Source organism: Otolemur garnettii, unplaced genomic scaffold (assembly GCF_000181295.1).
Source record: "Otolemur garnettii isolate 467f Iridium unplaced genomic scaffold, OtoGar3 scaffold00153, whole genome shotgun sequence".
NCBI lineage: Eukaryota > Metazoa > Chordata > Mammalia > Primates > Galagidae > Otolemur > Otolemur garnettii.
In genome coordinates this window covers 928524-936024 of record NW_003852548.1, presented here as the reverse complement: position 1 = coordinate 936024, position 7501 = coordinate 928524, and the positions used below count along the sequence as shown (strand labels likewise).

The following is a 7501-nucleotide window of genomic DNA, read 5'->3' as shown; positions in this document are numbered from 1 at the left end:
ACAGGCGCCCGCCACAACGCCTGGCCTTTTTTTTTTTTGGTTGCAGCCATCATTGTTGTTAGGCGGCCCGGGCTGGGGATTCGAACCCGCCACCTTAGGTGTATGTGGCTGGCGCCTGAGCTACTTGAGCCACAGGTGCCGAGCCTGATTGTGATACTTTTCTAAGGAGAATGTTCTTCCACTCCATCTAGGTTAATATAAAAGATGTATTTTTACCAGCTTTTGTCTTTTAGATAATAGCCATTCTAACAGGATTGAGGTGGTATTAATTTGCATTGCCCTAATGATTACTGATGGTGAGCATTTTTTCATATATCAGTTGGCCATTTGTATATCTTTTGAGAAATGTCTATTCAGGTCCTTTGCTCATTTTTTAGTTGGGTTGTTTTCTTTCTTTCTTTCTTTCTTTTTTTTTTTTTTGTAGAGACAGAATCTCATTTTGTTACCTCGGTAGAGTGCCGTGGCATCACAGCTCACAACAACTTCCAACTCCTGGGCTTAGGCCTTTCTCCTGCCTCAGCCTCCCGAGTAGCTGGGACCACAGGCGCCCGCCTCAATGCCCGGCTATTTTTTTGTTGCAGTTTGGCTGGGGTCAGGTTCAAACCCACCACCCTTGGTATATGGGGCCAGTGCCCTACCCACTGAGCCACAGGCACCGCTCTGGGTTGTTTTCTTGCTATTGCATTCCGTATACATTAATCCTTTGTCAGATGTGTAGTTTGCAAGTATTCTCTCCCATTCCATAGCTTGTCTCTTCACTCTGTTGATTGTTTTCTTTGCTGTGCAGAAGCTTTTTACTTTGACGCAATTTCATTCATCTATTTTTGCTTTTATTGCCTGCAAATTTTAGGGTCTTTTCTAAAATATTATTGCCTAGACCAATGCCAAGAAGCTTTTTCCTTATGTTTTCTTCTAGTAGTTTAATAGTTTCAGGTCTCATGTTTAAGTCCTTTATCCATTTTGAGTTGATTGTTGTGTACGGTATGAAATAAGGGTCTAATTTCATTCTTCTGCATGTGGATATCCAGTTTTCCCAGTACCAATTATTGAAGAGACTGTTCTTTCTTCTTTTTTCCATGTCTTTTTCTGTTTCCTCTTTTTTATATTGTTTCAGATTAATATAAGAGTACATATGATCAGGTTACACTGTTTGTATTTGTAAGGTAAAGTCCAAGTCGTAGTTATGACCTTCACCCAGGAAGTGTGCCATTTACCCATACATTGTACCTGTTGGGTGGGAACTTACTGAACTGCCTCCCTTCCTCCATCTTTTTGGAATTTGAGTCTTTCTCTCATTGAGTGTAGGTCTTAATTTACAAGTTTCAAATTAGTATTAAATGTTCTGGGCTCGGCGCCTATAGCTCAACTGGCTAAGGCGCCAGCCACGTACACCTAAGGTGGCGGGTTCGAATCCCCAGCCCGGATCCGCCAAACAACAATGACAGCTGCAACCAAAAAAAAATAGCCGGGCGCTGTGGCGGGCACCTGTGGTCCCAGCTACTTGGGAGGCTGAGGCAGGAGACTCGCTTGAGCCCAGGAGTTGGAGGTTGCTGTGAGCTATAATGCCACGGCACTCTACCCAGGGGGACAGCTTGAGGCTCTGTCTCAAAAAAAAAAAAAATGTTCTGGGTTTGGTAGCTCACACCTGTAATCCTAGCACTCTGGGAGGCCAAGGCAGGTGGATTGCTTGAAGTTAGGAGTTCAAGACCAGCCTGAGCAAGAGTGCGACCCCACCTCTAAAAATAGCCAGGCATTGTGGTGGGCACCTATAGTCCTAACTACTTGGGAGGCTGAGGCAACAGGATTACTTGAGTCCAGGAATTTGAGGTTGCTGTGAGCTATGACACCACAGCACACTACCAGGGCAAGAAAGCGAGACTCCGTCTAGAAAAAAAAAATTAGTATTGAGTGTGTGTGATAGTTGTTTTTCCATTCTTGTGATACTTAGGAGAGTATACTACAAATCTATCCAAGTTGTAACAAAAGATACGAAATCTCCATGTTTTTTATGACCGTGGCATATGTATAATCCATTCATGTGTTGAAGGGCACTTGGGTTGTTTCCACATCTTTGTGATTGTAAATTGGGCTGCTATAAACTTTTGAGTGCTAATGTCTTTATCATAAAATGATTTTTGCCTAAGACGCAAAACTATAAAAACTCTAGAAGAGTGTGGGAAAAACTCTTAATGCTCTTGGCCTTGGGCAAGTATTTATGAAGAAGATTCTAAAGGCAATTGCAGCAGCAACAAAAAGAAAGAAATGGTCTTTGTCCTTAGTGTGGTAAGAGTGGCTACTGAAGCCACCGAAGAGCCACCAAGCTCACCACTGAAGATCCTGGTATCACCATGGGCTGCTGCCCTGCCCCAGTGTTACTGGTATTGTAAGAACAAGCCCTACCCAAAGTCTCATTTCTGCTAAGGTGTCCCTGATGCCAAGATTCAGACCTTTTACCTGGGGCAGAAGACAAAAGGGGATGAATTCCCACTCTGTGGCCACATGTGCTCGGATGAATATGAACAGCTCTCCTCTAAAGTCAGAGGCTGCTCTTATTTGGGCCAAGTACGTGGTAAAAAGCATGGCCTCCATATCCAAGTGCAGTTCTACCCCTTCCGTGTTATCCACATCAACATGATGTCATCCTGTGCTGGGGCTGACAGGCTCTGGACAGGTATGCATGGTGCCTTTTGAAAACCCCAAGGCACTGTGGTCAGAGTTCACATTGGTCAAGTCCATCCACATCAAACACAGAACAGGGAGCATGTGATTGAGGCTCTAGGCTAGGTCAAGTTCATGTTCCCTGGCCACCAGAAGATTCATGTCTCCAAGAAGTAGGGGTTTACCAAGATTAATAAGGATGAATTTGAAGACACGGTGGCTGAGAAGTGGCTCATCCCAGATGGCTGAGGGGTCAAATACATCCCCAATCGTGGCCCTTTGGACAAGTAGTGGGCACTGAACTCATGAAGGCTTCCACTGTGCTGCCCCCTCATTTGCACCTACCAATAAATCCTACTTCTTGTCCAATAAATAGATAAATAAATAGCTAGGATCTGATTAAGTTAAAAAGTTTCTGCACAGCTAAGGGCATAATCAACAAAGCAAAGAGATAACCTTTAGACTGGGAGAAGATATTTGCAGGGTACGAATCCAACAAAGGGCTAATAACCAGAATCTACAAAGATTCTCAAAGCAAATCAGCCAGCACAATGGATCACACCTGTAATCCTAGCAATCTGGGAGGATGAGGCAGGAGGATTGCTTGAGCTCAGGAGTTCCAGACTTGCCTGAGCAAGAGTGAGACTCTGTCTCCACAAAACAAACAACAAACTCAGCCAGGTATCATATTGCATGCCTGTTCCAGTGACTTGGGAAGCTGAGGCAAGAGGATTGCTTAAGAATTTGTGGTTGCTGTGTGTTATGATGATGCCACAGCACTCTACCCAGGGCGACAGAGACTCTGAACAATAAAGAAAAAAAAGAACTCAAGCAGGTTCAGTGCCTGTAGCTCAGTGGCTCGGGTGCCAGCCACATACACCAGAGCTGGTGGGTTTAAATCCAGCCTGGGCCTGACAAACAACAATGACAACTACAACCAAAAAATAGCTGGGCCAATGTGGCGGGTGCCTGTATTCCCAGCTACTTGGGAGGCTGAGGCAAGAGAATCTCTTAAGCCCAAGAGTTTGAGGTTGCTGTGATCTGTGATGCCACGACACTCTACCACTCTACCCAGGGCAGCAAAGTGAGACTCTGTCTCAACAACAAAAAGAACTCAAGGAAATCAATAAAAGAGCTAATAACCCCATTAAAATCTGAGCAAGAGACATGAACAAAATCTTTTCTCATGAGGATAGACAAATGACGAAAAAACTCATGAAAACAATGCTCATTGTCGCCATTTAAAGAAATGCAAATCAAAACTACTTTGAGGTATCACCTAACCCCAGTGAGAATGGCCCACTTCACTGGGACTCAAAGCAACAGATGCTGGCATGGGGTCAGAGAAAAGAGAACAGTCCTATACTGATGGTGGGACTGCAAACTAGTACAGCCTCTATGGAAAGAAGTATGGAGAGTCCTCAAAGAACTAAAAGTAGACCTTCTATTTGATCCTGCAATCCCATTACTAGATATCTACCCCAAAGAAATGTCCTTTCTTCATTGTGTGTTCATTCCATCTTTGTCAAAGAACAACCAACCAAAAATGCATGCATTTATTTCTGGGCTTTGTATTCTATTCCATTGGTCTATGTGCCTTTTTTTTTTGGAGACACAGTCTCACTATGTCACCCTTGGTAGAGTGCTGTTGTGTCACAGCTCACAGCAACCTCAAACTCTTGGGCTTAAACAAGTCTCTTGCCTCAGCCTCCTAAGTAGCTGGGACTACAGGTGCCCGCCACAATGCCCCTGGCTGTTTGTTTGTTGTAGTTGTCACTGTTGTTTAGCTGGCCCAGGCTGGTTTCGAACCTGTCAGCCTTGGTGTATGTGGCTGGTGTCGTAACTACTGTGCTATAGGTGCCGAGCCTATGTGCCTATTATTATGCCAGTATCATGTTATTTTGATTACTATAGCTTTGTAGTATGTTTTGAAATCAGGTAGTGTGTTACCCCCAGCTTTGTTCTTTCGGCTCAAGGTTGCTTTGGCTATTTAGGGTCCATTATGGTTCCACATGAATTTTACATTGGTTTTTCTAGTTCTATGGACAATGCCATTGGTATTTTGATAGAGATGGCATTAAACTTGTTTTGGGTAGTATTTACATTTCAACAATTCCTCCAATCCATGAACACAGGATGTCTATTTATTTGTGTCTTCTTCAATTTCTTTCATCAAAGTTTTATAGTTTTCAGTGTACAAGACTTTTACCTTCTTTTTTTTTGGAGACAGAGCCTCAAGCTATCCCCCTGGGTAGAGTGCTGTGGCATCACAGCTTATAGCAACCTCCAGCTCCCGGGCTCAAGAAAGTCTCCTGCCTCAGCTTCCCAAGTAGCTGGGACCACAGGCACCCGCCACAATGCCCAGCTATTTTTTGGTTGCAGCCATCATTGTTGTTTGGCAGGCCTGGGCTGGATTTGAACCCGCCACCTTATGTATATGTGGCTGGTGCCTTAGCCACTTGAACCACAGGGGCCAAGCCTCTTTTACCTTCTTGGTTACATTTATTCCTAAGTACTCAATTAATTTCAAAATATTACAGGGGTACACACATTTTGGTTATATAGTATGCTTGTGTATATTTTAAGTCAAAGTTATGTGTGTCCTTTAATAAATAAAGTTTAGGCTCGGCGCCTGTGGCTCAAGCAGCTAAGGTGCTAGCCACATACACCTGAGCTGGCGGGTTCAAATCTAGCCCGGGCCTGCCAAACAACAATGATGGCTGCAACCAAAAAATAGCCAGGTGTTGTGGTGGGCACCTGTAGTCCCAGCTACTTGGGAGGTGGAGGCAGGAGAATTACAAGCATGAGTCACTGTGCTTGGCCAGTTTTAAGTCTAAGTCTATGATCCATTTTTTAACTAGTTTTATATAATGTGTGAAGTATGCATCAAAATTCAGTTTTATTTATTTATTTTGAGACAGAGTCTCACTTTGTCATCCTCGGTAGAGTGCCATGGCGTCACAACTCACAGCAACCTCCAGCTTTTGGGCTTAGGTGATTCTCTTGCCTCAGCCTCTCAAGTAGCTGGGACTACAGGTGCCCGCCACAATGCCCGGCTATTTTTTTTTGTTGTTGTTGTTTGCAGTTTGGCTGGGGCCAGGTTCGAACCTGCCACCCTTGGTATATGGGGCCAATGCCCCACTCACCGAGCCACAGGCACTGCCCAATTTTACCTTTTACATATGGATATCCAATCGTTTCAGCACACTTTTTGGGAATAGGATTGCATAAAGATGATTCTCTTTTCACTTAATTGCCTTTTGCATCTTTGTCAAAAATCAATTGTTCATGTATTGTTTAGGTTTACTTCTGTTCGTCTATTTGTCTGCCTTCACACCAACACCACTATTCAGTGGTGAGTTACTAGAATTACCACAGTGTTTTGATTATTCAGCTTGAAATCTGGTAGTGTCAGTACTTTACATTCTTCTAGTTCCATATGGTTTTGCCTACTCTAGGTCCTTGGCATTTTCATATGAATTTTAGAACTAGTCTGTGAATTCCCCCTAAAAGAACCTGGTGTGATCTTTTTTTGTTTTTAAGAGACAGAGTCTCACTTTGTCACTCTTGGTAAAGTGCCATGGCGTCACAGTTCATAGCAACCTCCAACTCCTGGGCTTAGGCAATTCTCTTGCCTCAGCCTCCTGAGGAGCTGGGACTACAGGTGCTTGCCAGAACGCCTGGCTATTTTTTTTTTGTTTGTTTTTGTTGTTGCAGTTTGGCTGGGGCAGGTTTGAACCTGCCACCCTTGATATATGGGGCCAGCGCCCTACCCACTGAGCCACAGACGCCACCCAAGAACCTGGCATGGGGGCGGCGCTTGTGGCTCAAAAGGGTAGGGTGCTGGTCCCATATGCTGGAGGTGGCGGGTTCAAACCCAGCCCCAGCCAAAAACTGCAAAACAAAAAAAAACAACAACAAAAAAAGAACCTGGCATGATCTTGATTGAAATCGCATTGAATTGGTAGATCAATTTGGAGATAATTGTCATCTTTTTTTTTTTTTGAGACAGTGTCTTACTACGTCACTCTCAGTAGAGTGCTGTGGCATCACAGCTCACAGCAACCTCAAACTCTTGGGCTTAAGTGATTCTCTTGCCTCAGCTTTCCAAGCAGCTGGCAGTGTGCTTTTTTTTGTGTGTGTGCAGTTTTTGGACGGGACTAGGTTTGAACCTGCCACCACCAGCATATGGAGCCAGCGCCTTACTCCTTTGAGCCACAGGTGCCGCCCATTTCCAAGCAGCTGGGACTCAGGCACCTGCCACAATGTCTGGCTTTGTTTTTTGTTGTTGCAGTTGTCATTGTTGTTTAGGCGGCTTGGCCTGGGTTCGAACCTACCTAGCTCAGTGTATGTGGCTGGCGCCCAAACCACTGAGCTTCGGGCTTGGAGCTGGTAATTGTCATCTTAACAATATTGAATCTTATGACTCATGAACAAGGTGTAGCTCACCATTTATTTATTTCTATTTCTCAGCAACTTATATAGATAACTATCGTACAAGTTTTTCACATATCTTGTCAGATTTATACCTATTATACATTTTTTTGATGCTATTATCAATGGTATTATCTTAAAAATTCAATTCTGATTGTTCCTTGCTAGTATGTAGAATTTTTTTTTTTTTTTGCAGTTTTTGACCAGGGCTAGGTTTGAACCCACCACCTCCGGCATATGGGGCCGGTGCCCTACTTCTTTGAGCCACAGGAGGTGCCGCCCAAATACGATTGATTTTTATACATTTATCTTTCATCCTGCAGCCTTACTAGATTTACTTACTAGTTCTGGTAGCTTTTTTGGTAGATTCCATTTGATTTTTTTTTCCCCTTTTTTTTTTTTTTTTTTT

General features: G+C 43.7%; 1 pseudogene; it reads left to right on the top strand.

Moving 5' to 3' along the window:
* Positions 1 to 2262: 2262 nt before the first annotated feature.
* On the top strand, positions 2263 to 2949 carry LOC100940558 (annotated as a pseudogene).
* The last annotated feature ends 4552 nt before the right edge of the window (positions 2950 to 7501 follow it).